Source organism: Argopecten irradians, chromosome 11 (assembly GCF_041381155.1).
Source record: "Argopecten irradians isolate NY chromosome 11, Ai_NY, whole genome shotgun sequence".
NCBI lineage: Eukaryota > Metazoa > Mollusca > Bivalvia > Pectinida > Pectinidae > Argopecten > Argopecten irradians.
In genome coordinates this window covers 5,082,736-5,096,921 of record NC_091144.1, presented here as the reverse complement: position 1 = coordinate 5,096,921, position 14,186 = coordinate 5,082,736, and the positions used below count along the sequence as shown (strand labels likewise).

The window sequence follows — 14,186 nt, the reverse complement described above, 5'->3', positions numbered from 1 at the left end:
CTTTGGGTACATGAAAGACAGTTTGAAAGACTTGTACAACCTGAAAAGTTGTTTTTTTCTGAAAATGCAACACAGACTTAAAAACTGAACATACATCTAAGAACTTGGCCCACGTTGGTCCTGACATAATGATTGACGATGGACAAATATAGCCCGCTCTTATTTAAAAGCTCTACAAAACAACACTTGTGAATGTCAATTTATTCAGAAAACTTGAGATACATGGAAGGGATTTTTACCCACCGCGCATCTTTGCATTTTGACCTTATCGATGTGACAGCAGTTTAAATGGGAATTAAGGTGCTACAACCTACGATTTTAACCAATTTGTTACCACTCGCTAGGAAATCCTTACAATCAAAGAGTCAGTATGTAAATTATTTGTCAAATTCCATTCAAACGTCAAGTAGATGTGCTGTAACTAGCCTTGTAAGCCTAGAAATCGGCAGAAAAACTAGAAATTTCTTCGCCAGCTGTGTTCAGCCGTTTCAGTTTCAGTATGGAATCTATGTGTTTGCACCACAGGTTTTTCACAGGCTACTGCAAAATATCAGATTTGGTTATTTTTCAAATTTTGCTTCAGAAAGATTACATAAATACCTCAGGGTTATAAACAGCACAGAATGTTCATTCCTGTGTCCATTCAATTGTGTGTTCAGATTAATTCTAGTTCATCATAATCTCCCATATTGTATCCAGTATTATAACCATTATTTTCCGATACCAATTTCAATACGGGAGACAAACAAAATCAAATTCACCCATATAAACTGAAACATCAATTCTCCAGGCATAAATTGTTAAATGTGTATAATATATCTATCCTAAATAGGATCTTAAATGAGTGTTGAAGAAATCCAGCAAATGTCTCCTCAAGTCCTGACGTCACTTTATTGTTTCTGTCATGACTTCACAATGGATTTCATAGATGCTATAGGCATAATCAAAGGAAATCACTGCCGGTTAATATTACACTGGCAAAATCACTCCCGGTTAGTATTACTTGTGCGAAATCACTCCAATATAGTATTACAAAGGCAAAATCACTCCCAGTTAGTTATACACAGGCAAAATCACTCCTGGTTAGTATTATTCAGGCGAAATCACTCCTGGTTAGTATTGCATGGGCGAAATCACTCCTGGTTAGTATTACACAGGCGAAATCACTCCTGGTTAGTATTACATGGGCGAAATCACTCCTGGTTAGTATTACACGGGCGAAATCTCTCCCGGTTAGTATTACACGGGCGAAATCACTCCTGGTTAGTATTACACGGGCGAAATCATTCCTGGTAAGTATTACATGGGCGAAATCACTCTGGTTAGTATTACATGGCGAAATCTCCTGGTTAGTATTACATGGCGAAATCACTCCTGGTTAGTATTACTTGTGCGAAATCACTCCAATATAGTATTACAAAGGCAAAATCACTCCCAGTTAGTATTATTCAGGCAAAATCACTCCGTTAGTATTATTCAGGCAAAATCACTCCTAGTTAGTATTATTCAGTTAAATCACTCCTGGTTAGTATTATTCAGGTAAATCACTCCCAGTAAGTATTACACGGCGAAATCACTCCTGACTAGTATTATTCAGGTGAAATCACTCCCGGTTAGTATTATTCAGGTGTAACACTCCCGGTTAGTATTATTCTGGTGAAATCACTCTTGGTTAGTATTATTCTGGTGAAATCACTCTTGGTTAGTATTTATTCAGGTAAATTCACTCCTGGTTAGTATTATTCAGGTAAATTCATTCCTGGTTAGTATTATTCAGTTAAAATCACTCCTAGTTAGTATTACATGGGCGAAATCCTTGGATATCAGGTAGATGAAGTTATGGTATGAATTAGTGTAATTATTGGTGAAATTTGGTGGGAAGAACATTAGGGGTGGGTTGGAGGCCAGATATTAGGACTGAACTATAACGTTATATCAGATCTATTTCTGTCCTTTTATTGTTTTACTGACTTGTGTTTATCGTTCGAGTCCAGCAACACTGCCTACCGAAGAAGGACAAAATGTGCCATGTCCCCTGTGTGACATGTGTAAAACTATGTTAGAATGTCTCTGTTACAAAGAAATGATTACGCCTAAATGACCATAAAAAAAACTATATAAAAGTCAATAAATATTGATTTACCTTTAATCAGTTGTTTAACTTGTATCAAGGCTAAAGGCTATATAAACCTGTAGAACCTTTCCATTTCCATTGCGTTACGGTGAATCTCCATTTTGAATCAAAGCGGGAGACAACCGTATCACACAGTCTAGATATTATCTTTCCGCAGCTTCGACGGACGATTTTTGCAATCATGGCTAACTTTATTGAAACTGTTTTAGGTTTCATCTGGATTACATTGATAATATAATTGCTTCAAAATGAATGTATGACAAATTGTAATATTTGCGCAATTTATTTTAATAAGTTATATTCTAATGACGCATTATTTTCTTACATCTCTCATTGTAGACTTCTACAAGCCCAGCGACCCTCAAAACTTTTTAATTAAAATTAACAATAGAATTGAATTGAAATATAAGGATTGAATCTCGCTTTGGTAGATATCATGGGGTGATGAATTGAGTTGCTCTTGAAACAAATTTAACATTCATTCAATTTGTTTCAAGAGCAACTCAATTCATCACCCCATGAAATTGACCAAAGCAAGATTCAATCCTTAAATGATAATGTTATTTAAAATTTTACCAGTTAATTTGTAAATTTATTGCAATTTTCAGACACAGACTGACAATGAGGAAGAGACCCCTGTGAACTCTGACCCCGGCCACTGAATGATGTAAGTGGTCAATGGGAAGCTGGACCTGTCACGATTTCCTCACCTTTACCTCTCCTCTTTGGAACTTTGTGATAAACACATGTTCCAACTGGTTTAAAATACAATTATCATGATAGAAACCAAGGCAAACCCTTATGAACTTTTAGAGTTATCACTTGTGGTATTTTGAAAAAAATCGTAATTAAAACTTAAATTGTTAAAATTCAAGATGGCCATCAGTCAGCCATGTTGCTTTCTAATAGGTTGTAGCAAAATACGAGATTCAGGCAGGTGAATATACAGAAAATGTACGGACCACAGATGAAAATAAATTTGAACAGTCCATTATCTAATGTTTAGGGTTAAACACCAAATCCTGCTCAGAAGAGGAGATAACTCTCTATAACAGCCATAAAAGCATTATTGTAAAATCTTTTTATTTTGTCATCAGATTTGCTAGGATATAGGTGTGGTATACTGAAGCATTTACATCTCAATTGGTTAATATGGCAAAATCTGATTTCATTATATTGATAAGGAAGAAGAAAGAAAGCTAATTTCATAAATAATGCGGGGGATATTTATGACATCTAGCTGATGTATCTGGTTGGCATTCGGCCCGATACCCAATGGTTTCTCGGTTTTACCAACTCCGTAGTTCCTACTGACTCACAACAATACGTAGCTATAGGGTGCAAGCCTGTATTTCTACTTCCCAATAAAAACAAGAAATTCAGCCATTTTTTCTTTGTCTGTCTATCTGCAGCTTTCCTGTATTTTATTTTTAACCGACAATTCAAATCACTGAGAGTCAAGTGTTAGGCCAACGGAAATCTGGGAGAGGAGTTCTACAGAAACATGAATGTCATTTTCAGCTACAAAAACACAAGGGTCAGTGAGTTTGGAGATCTGGAGAAACGTATTTGTGTGTTATGGTATTTAAGTATGAATGGTTCATTATAAGTGAATGTTTTGCTGTGGAAACTTACACAGAAGTATACCTATCAACACTTCAATGTTATACTACGGTCAGAAGACACCCAGAGTCAGGGGAGGGAAAGATTGGCTGAATAGCTATACCGTTCATTTTAAACACATCTATTCCCAACAGGGAAAGCACAGAAGGAAATTAGACCTACACAGTTCACACAAACATACCTTCGTAATTCAATCTAAACATAATTGAATACAACTTTTCATGTTCACTTTCTGTCCTTTCTTTCTTTTTTTCATTTTTTTTCACGAAATTTTTTTCAAACAATCCCGTTTTTGAGTTTAGTTTTAGCTACTTTCGACAATGATTCCTTCTCCATATTGTTGTTTTCAACGTTACATAACCACAACTTTCAATCGCTGATGTTAGCTGCCAACAAACAACACATATTACTCAGAAAACCTTTTGGCAATCACAGTCAAAACTTGATCACCAACTGGGTACACTAGATTTCCATTTGAGATTGCTTTAGGTAGAAGTTTCAACCTATATATATAATAAGAGAACAAACAAAATACTTAATATCATATACATGTATATTACGTACATCCTAAAAACATTTTTTTTTTATTCAAAAGGTTCCTTATAATAAAATATTAAAATAATGAAAGAATAAATAATAAAACTTGGTGCAAAATACATATTTTTGTTTAATCATTTTTTTTTTTTTTTTTGTAATAGAATAATTTTGTCTCTTCACAACAAATAAAGTATTGTCTATTATAAACGTAGGCCTTTTATATATAATGGCAATATTGAAGAAAAGAAAATTTAATCCTCAGAAAAAAAGATACCTAATGGGTCAATATAATCTCATATCACCAATACATTAAATGGTTACTCATAATATTTTTATATATTTTTTTTTAAATCAGGTTTTTTGGGTTTTTTTTTTTTTATTTTTTAAAATTAAACCACTGAATGTTGACACACAAAAATGGCTGATTCAGCAGTATATCAGTGAGAATTGGACTAACTATTGAACAAGAGATCCCAGAGGGATCTTGGCGCCCACCTAAGAACTATCTTTGTCTGACAAAGGAAAGAGGGATCTTTTCTCTGCTTTTCAAGCTTTTACTACATATTACTACACATGAAATTTCTAAAAGATCCTTTGACTGCTTTCTGAGATATATAACAGTAACAAACTTCAATTATCAAAATCCAAGATGGCGTCCTGTCGGCCATCTTGTTCACTGATCGGTACCAAAATGCAATATGCATAACCAGGGACCTAGGGGAACCTGCACATGAAATTTGAGACAGATCCCTTCAGTACTTAAGTGGTAACAAGCTTCAACTATCAAAATCCAAGATGGCGTCCTGTCGGCCATCTTGTTCACCGATGGGTCTGAAAATGCAATATGCACAACTAGACCCCTAGGGGAACCTGCACATACAATTTGATACAGATAGCTCTAACTATCAAAATCCAAGATGGCGGCCTGTCGGTCATCTTACAACCGATGGGTCTGAAAATGCAATATGCACAACTAGACCCCTAGGGGAATCTGCACATGCAATTTGAGACAGATCCCTTCAGTACTTTCTGAGAAATAGCTGTAACAAAGTTCAATTGTCAAAATCCAGGATGGCGGCCTGTCGGCCATCTTGTTCATTGATTGGTCCCAAAATGCAATATGCACAACTAGGCCCCTAGGGGAACTTACATGTGAAATTTGAGAAAGATCCCTTCAGTACATTCTGAGAAATTGCGGTAACAAACTTTAACAATCAAAATCCAAGATGGCTGCCTGGCGGCCATTTTGTTGACCGATTGGTCCAAAAATACAATATGCACAACTAGGGCCCTAGGGGAACCTACATATAAAATTTGAGAAACATCCCTTCAGTACTTTCTGAAAAATAGCGGTAACAAGAATTGTTAACGGACGGAAGGACGGAAGGACAGACGGACGGAAGGACGGACCACGGACAAAAAGCGATTTGAATAGACTAAAAAACTCTGAGTACACAGCTAACAGTCGAAAAGGGGCCAGAACTCTTCATAAGCTTACTATGTAACAGCCTTGTGAATCATATGCTGCTATAACACAATCTGTCACCAAGTGGTTTGCTGGGGTTTTGGGTATTTTCCCCAATTCTGTGATTCGGAGGTCCATCAGGATGTGGCTATTTAGTTTGGGGAATTAGCGTGGTATCGCATAAGCCACACCCTTCTGAAACCTCCCTTTTGGTCTACGCACTTGGTGAACTGTTCATTTGATTTGTTGATGATTAACAAAACACAGTTGATTTCCTCTTCAGTATTTATTTTCCATTCTTGTCATTCTAATACACATTACATATTGGGATGCTGGCCTGAACTATAAATTTGGTCTAAAATGTCCATTGGTCCTGTGCACAGGCCAGCACACCACTTGCTCTCGGGTCCACACTCTTTCTCTAACTAACTAACACACTCCATATCATTATCCCTTATGTTACAATTAATTACTAAAGATAGAAAGTTAGACTTTGATTGGCTATACAATTAATTAGTGGGCGGAGTTACCCTAAAAATCTTACATTACAGTGATATTCTAATATGCCCTTACAGTAAATGCCTATGGTCAACATTGTACAATAGAACCCAAATTAAATGGACATGTTTATTTTACTAATTACAATTAGACTGGCTGAGCCAGCTTAGGGGCTGGTCACCTGTCGACTCCCTTAACATGCCAAGACTGGTCACTGGTCAACTCGAACTAATGAACACTATTCAAATCCAGTTATCTAGTCTTAGCTCCAAAATCCTTAATACAAACCAACTATAATAATCTCCTATATTTGAAATACAATTTATACTGAAATATCTGAACGAATGTTTGAAATATAAAAATTACTATTTTTGTACCGTGACAAATGTACTGAGAAGCCTATAAAAATATCCAGATACCATCCGATAATTTACAGATCCATGATGTTCTAAATCAGCACTCGGTAGTAATTTGCTTTCTCGTTACCGCCACAAAAAGCACAATATGAAGCGTAAATGAAGATAAACACCTATATTTCTATAACAAATGAGGACGACATGAAGCGTATCCTGCCATCAGTCTAATCAGTATCTAGTCAAGCCTAGGAATCTGGATACACATTCACATTCGGTGCAGAAAAAATTCCTCTTCCCTCAAAATGTGTGGATTGAACCTCTAATCTCAATTTCACAGCAGCCAAAAAATGTGGCAAGACAAAAAATAATAAATGGTTTAAAAGAGAGAATGAACACATCTTACAAGGAACTCTGAAACAGGTGTTTGTACCATCTACAACAACAATGTAGGATTTTTGGTAAGTTTTGGATCCCTGCGTGTTGGAGATGAGAGACCAGAGAGATAGGATCTGTTTGGTAAGGGCTTTGTTGTGGTGAAAACAAAAGCCAGATAAAATAGTGCAGCCTCTGTTTGATGTATACAAGTTCTGGATTTAAAGCCTTATTAGCTTGAGTATGGCATTCAAAATGCTTAGAAGTATATATACCAGCTATTTTGTTACAAGTGGCATTTAAAATTTTGAAATGGTAATTAATCTTTATTATTTCAACATTTCATTATAAATTATATCAAGGAAGATATAATTCAAATTGAATAAGAAATATACCAAATTTGTACCTTGACCAGTAGATATTCCTTTAATTTGAATTAAAACAATTTAATGCAGATAATTTGTAGTCAAAGCATTCTATAACAATGGTATCATATTTACTCAACAAGAAATTGTTTTCTCATCAACTATCCTAACCATCTCCGTCTATAGAAGGGACATTATCAAGCTGACTGTATACAACACATCCTACATAACCAAGCTGTTACATTCATTTGCTTCATAAATTTCACTCTGTGTTTTTCAAATCACCATAATGACTTTTCAATGTCATTTAATTGTAACAGACAAATATCGAAAGAACTTGAACTTAAAGATGCTCCATCGCCAACAGAGCATAAATGATATTCTCCATTTGAACAATAGTTGATATGTACATATATGTATGACATAAAAAATAATATAAGATATTTTATTTTGTCTTTGGTGCATGCGCAATCAGTACTTCATTCCATATAGGACATATTGCCACAGAATTTTTTTCGGGATGCAATAAATTATTTGGAATACTTTTCTCTTGAAGTAAAATTAGAAGCTCAAAGTTTTCAATGGTGGTAATAGTGTAACATAAGTAACTTTTGTAACTGGAGAAAAATAAATTTGTCTGCATGCTTCTGTTTTTGATAGAGAAAAAAAATACTGTTTGTCAGCGGTGGAGCATCTTTAAACCATTTACAAAGTTTGCTGTCATTTTTATACTGTATACACATACTATCTGTTATCAATTTGGCAATTTTATTAGATGATACTCATTTGAATATATTAATTAATTACATACACACTGTTAGTCATTGTGTTCATGACATCGTTTTATTGACATACACAATAGACTACCTCAGCAGGATTAGGGTACTCAGAGCATCTTGCCCATCACAATAAAGAATATGTTTTGTATGTTGTTATTTGATTCCCAACCATTTACCACAAAACTTCTCAACGATACAACATAGAGGTAGATTCTAAAAACTTATATTTTGTCTTTGCTGTGAAATTTAGCATCAAAGCTTAATATAATGGAGAATTTAGTATAAAATAGATCTACAAAACCGTGTAATTGGTACTGATACAGGGAACAGTCAATCAAGCCTTTATTTCAACCCTCGCTCTAAATGCATCATTCCACTTTACGTCCTGGAGGTTTTGCTAAATTTGTTTCATTCCATCACTGCTTTTAAAGCGGACTCCAGGACTGAAGATATGGTAGATATAGCATAAAAGTAATTTCTGTTTATTACCCAACGATCGCCAACGTATTGATTAAATTTTTGTTAGGGAAGTTTTTTTGATGGATGAGTCATGTATCATACAGTTTATATAAAGGGAGGGGGAAGCAGAATTTTCTGGGAGCATCAGATATTTTGGTGACGGCTTTATCATTGTACAGAGTCCCAAGCCATCATGTTCATTGCTACTAGAACACCAATCCAAGTTAATCATTCAATTTCAATATCCATATTTCAAATTTATCCTTTGTATCATGAGCATTCGTCATTGGTATATATCATTCCGTTAGAATTTACTCAATTTTATATTGCATTTATCTGACATCAAGTCAAATACTTGAAGCAATGCACATTTAATGTAACAACAGGGTTGGCTGTTGTCGTGGGTCAATGAAGAAACAGCAGCTTTTATCCAAAAATTTTATAAAATTAGTAAACCAGAAACTGTTTTGTAAGCCATTGTGACCTTGAATAAAGTTGAAGGTCAATTATTTAGACTTTTACCTCTGCATGCTACACTCTACATACCAGATCATTGGACATTTTTTAGTTTAGCTTAATTGTCATTATGAGAAATAAATATATGAACGTCAGTATCATACATTTGGAAATTGACATTAAGATATCATACATTTGGATACTGACATTGAGAATCTTGTATGAACGTGGTATCATACATTTGGAGACTGACATTGAGAATCTTGTATGAACGTGGTATCATACATTTGGATACTGACTTTAAGAACCTTGTATGAATGTCGGAATCATACATTTGGAGACTGACATTGAGAACCTTGTATGAATGTCGGTATCATACATTTGAGGACTGCCGTTAAGAAGCTTATATGAACGTCGGTATCATACATTTGAGGACTGACATGAGAATCTTGTATGAACGTGGTATCATACATTTGGAGACTGACATTGAGAATCTTGTATGAACATGGTATCATACATTTGGATACTGACATTAAGAACCTTGTATGAACGTCAGTATCATTCATTTGGAGACTGACATTGAGAACCTTGTACGAACGTCAGTATCATACATTTGGAGACTGACATTGAGAATCTTGTATGAACGTCAGTATCATACATTTGGAGACTGACATTGAGAACCTTGTATGAACGTCGGTATCATACATTTGAGGACTGACATTGAGAATCTCGTATGAACGTGGTATCATACATTTGGATACTGACCTTAAGAACCTTGTATGAACGTCAGTATCATACATTTGGATACTGACCTTAAGAACCTTGTATGAACGTCGGTATCATACATTTGGAGACTGACATTAAGAACCTTGTATGAACGTCAGTATCATACATTTGGAGACTGACCTTAAGAACCTTGTATGAACGTCGGTATCATACATTAGGAGACTGACCTTAAGAACCTTGTATGAACGTCGGTATCATACATTTGGAGACTGACCTTAGAACCTTGTATGAACGTCGTATCATACATTTGGAACTGACTTAGAACCTTGTATGAACGTCAGTATCATACATTTGGAGACTGACTTAGAACCTTGTATGAACGTCGGTATCATACATTTGGAACTGACATTGAGAACCTTGTATGAACGTGGTATCATACATTTGGAGACTGACATTAAGAACCTTGTATGAACGTGGTATCATACATTTGGATACTGACCTTAAGAACCTTGTATGAACGTCGGTATCATACATTTGGAGACTGACCTTAAGAACCTTGTATGAACGTCGGTATCATACATTTGGAGACTGACCTTAAGAACCTTGTATGAACGTCGGTATCATACATTTGGATACTGACCTTAAGAACCTTGTATGAACGTCAGTATCATACATTTGGAGATGACCTTAAGAACCTTGTATGAACGTCGGTATCATACATTTGGATACTGACCTTAAGAACCTTGTATGAACGTCAGTATCATACATTTGGAGACTGACCTTAAGAACCTTGTATGAACGTCGGTATCATTCATTTGGAGACTGATATTAAGAACCTTGTATGAACGTCAGTATCATACATTTGGATACTGACCTTAAGAACCTTGTATGAACGTCGGTATCATACATTTGGATACTGACCTTAAGAACCTTGTATGAACGTCAGTATCATACATTAGGAGACTGACCTTAAGAACCTTGTATGAACGTCGGTATCATACATTTGGAGACTGACCTTAAGAACCTTGTATGAACGTCGGTATCATACATTTGGAGACTGACCTTAAGAACCTTGTATGAACGTCGGTATCATACATTTGGAGACTGACCTTAAGAACCTTGTATGAACGTGGTATCATACATTTGGATACTGACCTTAAGAACCTTGTATGATCGTCTGTATCATACATTTGGAGACTGACCTTGAAGAACCTTGTATGAACGTCGTATCATACATTTGGAGACTGACCTTAAGAACCTTGTATGAACGTCGGTATCATACATTTGGAGACTGACCTTAAGAACCTTGTATGAACGTCGGTATCATACATTTGGAGACTGACATTAAGAACCTTGTATGAACGTCGGTATCATACATTTGAGGACTGACATTGAGAACCTTGTATGAACGTCGGTATCATACATTTGGAGACTGACCTTAAGAACCTTGTATGAACGTCAGTATCATACATTTGGAGACATTTGGATCATATCATAACATAACCTTTGTTGATACTGACATTATAACCTTAACTTATAACTAATCATACAACCTTTACCTTATGAACTGTTATAGATCATACATTAATAACTTGTAATGAACTTGTATAAGTACCATTAAGGATTTAAGAACCTTGTATAAACGTATCATTTGGATACTGATTAACCTGTTATACTGGTACATAATTGATTACTGACAAGTATGAACTGTATCATACATTTGGAAGACATCAAGAACCTTGTAACTTAATTGTATATATTATATTATGTACTAGTAATTTGGATATCATAAGACTACACCTATGTATGTACAATATTACTGAAGACTAAAATGTCGTATCATTATACCAAGTAAAATACCTTAAGTATGAACATTAGGAACCTTTAAAAAACGTCAGTATACACATTTGTACATTAGTTTGTAGAACTTATTGTCATGACATTATACAGACTGGTATCATACATTTGATACAAAAAACTTGTACACATGAAATTACACAAATGAATGAACGTCAATCTTACATTTGAGACTGTATGACATTACAACATTGTACTGACATGCCTTGGCATTGGATTATATTGGAGAACCTTGTAGTCAGTTATCTGTCCACTATTACACTTAATTGTGTGTTCTAAAATGTATGATAATGTACATGTTGTATATATGATATTAGTTACATAGTTTTCCTCAAAAAACGTTAAGGTATCATACATTGCAAACTGATGACTGTTTGACCTTAAAAATAAACTACTGAAACCTGTATGAACAATCAGTATCTTACATTGACTGAAAAGACCTTGTATGTGGTATCATACATTTGGAGACTGAAAGAACCTACATTTGGACATACATATTTGGACAAACCTTTTGTATATAACGTCAGTACTCAAGATTTGGATAATACTGACTTAAGTAAATTGTATGAAAAAAATCATACATTTGGAGACTGACCACTTGTATAAAGATACCTTAGACAGTATTAAGAGAAAACCTGTCTGTAATCATACAATTGAACTGACTAAAGAATACATGTAAAATATGAAATGTATCAATTACATTTAAATTTGGACCAATGACTTATTAAGTAACTTATGAACCTTGTATACAATATTACATATCATACATTTGTATTATTATATACATACATTATTAACTTGTAGACCAATAATAACTTTAAGGTATATACATTTGAAATGACTTATGACATTTGAAGTAACTGTACACCAATGTAACTGTACATGTGTACATGAACTGTATATTAATGTATTAAGGTATGTATGAACTTAATAATGTACAACTACTACTGATACATGTACATTTGTATAATTTTTACATTTGAGACTTTTATACAAACTATCCATGGTACAACTTCTTATATGTACAAGTATTATAAACTGTATACAATGTACTTAAACCAATGGTACTGAACTGTAACAGTACATCTATACATAAATGTCAACTGTACCAATTACAAACTGAACCAATGACTATAACAAATGTAGTACATGGTAATTTGATAAGTACTAACTGTAACCTGACTGGAACTTAGTAACATTGGTACCTAATTATACCAATGGTACCATATACCATACAATAGTACCAATGTATAACTACAATGTGGTACTAACTGTATACAATGGACTAACTGTAACAATGGTACTAACTAAACTAACTAAACTGTACCATTGTACAACGTGTACATACATTTGGAACTGTACATTTGTAATGTACTAACTGTATACAACATGGTATGTAAATGTATGAACTTACATGGTACTAAACTGTACAATGTACAATGGTACAACTGTGTAATGGTACCAAGAAATGGTATGAACTATAACAATGGTACTAATTTAACTGGTACAACTGTAAACCAAATGAAACTACATACAATGGAACCAATGTATGAACTGTAATACCAATGGTACTAACTGTACACAATGTATACCAACTGTACACAATTAATAATGGTAACTTGTACACAATGTACTAATGTACTATGTATAATGTACAACTGTACATACAATGGTACCAACTGTACACCAGTATAACTGTATACCAATGTACTAACTGTATATGTACAATGTAACCAATGGTACTCAACTGTATATAATACCAATGTACACCAATGGTACTAACTGTTAACAATGTGTACTTAACTGTAACACTAATGGTACAAACTGTATACCAATGGTACCAACTGTACCCCTAATACCCCCCCCCCCCCCGCTTGATACAATACTATGTACACCAAGGTAACAAACTGTACACCAATTGGGTACAAACTGTGTTACTTATGGATTCCAACTGTACACTAATTGGTTCTAACTGTGTACCAATGGGACCAACTGTACCACCTATTGGTAACTAATCCTGTTTTACCATAGAGGCTACCCAAACTGTATACCTAGAGGTACTAACTGTATATACCAATGGTACCAACTGTTACCAATGGTTTTTTTTAAACATCAATGGTTCTAAACTGAATACCAATGGTACTAAACTGTCACTGTACACCATTGTTAATAACTGCGTATACCGCAGATGATACTACTGTACATAATGGTATAAACGGTTACACCAATGGTACTAACTGTATACCAATGGTACTAACTGTACACCAATGGTTACCAACTGTATACCAATTGGTACCAAACTGTATACCAATGGTACTAAACTGTACACCAATGGTACTAACTGTACACCAATGGTACTAACTGTACTACCAATGGTACTAACTGGGTATTAGGGGTCAATGGTACTTTTGAACTGTTTACCAATGTGTACTCGTCAAAACTGTACACCAATGGTACCTAACTGTATTACCCATGATACTAACTGTACACCTACATACCTTATGGTACAAACTGTACTACCAATGGTACACAACTGTAACTCCACCTATTGGTTACCAA

General features: G+C 34.8%; 1 protein-coding gene and 1 long non-coding RNA gene across 6 annotated transcripts in view; one reads left to right on the top strand and one right to left on the bottom strand.

The window, feature by feature from the left end:
• LOC138334353 (uncharacterized) overlaps positions 1–3,541 on the top strand; it is a 51,981-nt gene extending 48,440 nt beyond the window's left edge. For both annotated transcript variants that reach the window (XR_011210114.1, XR_011210113.1), the window contains one exon: positions 2,743–3,541. This is a non-coding gene — a long non-coding RNA (uncharacterized lncRNA). The remainder of the gene's footprint in view (positions 1–2,742) is intronic.
• LOC138334348 (vitamin D3 receptor B-like) overlaps positions 1–14,186 on the bottom strand; it is a 580,118-nt gene that overhangs the window by 355,633 nt on the left and 210,299 nt on the right. The gene's annotated exons all lie outside the window — the stretch shown is intronic.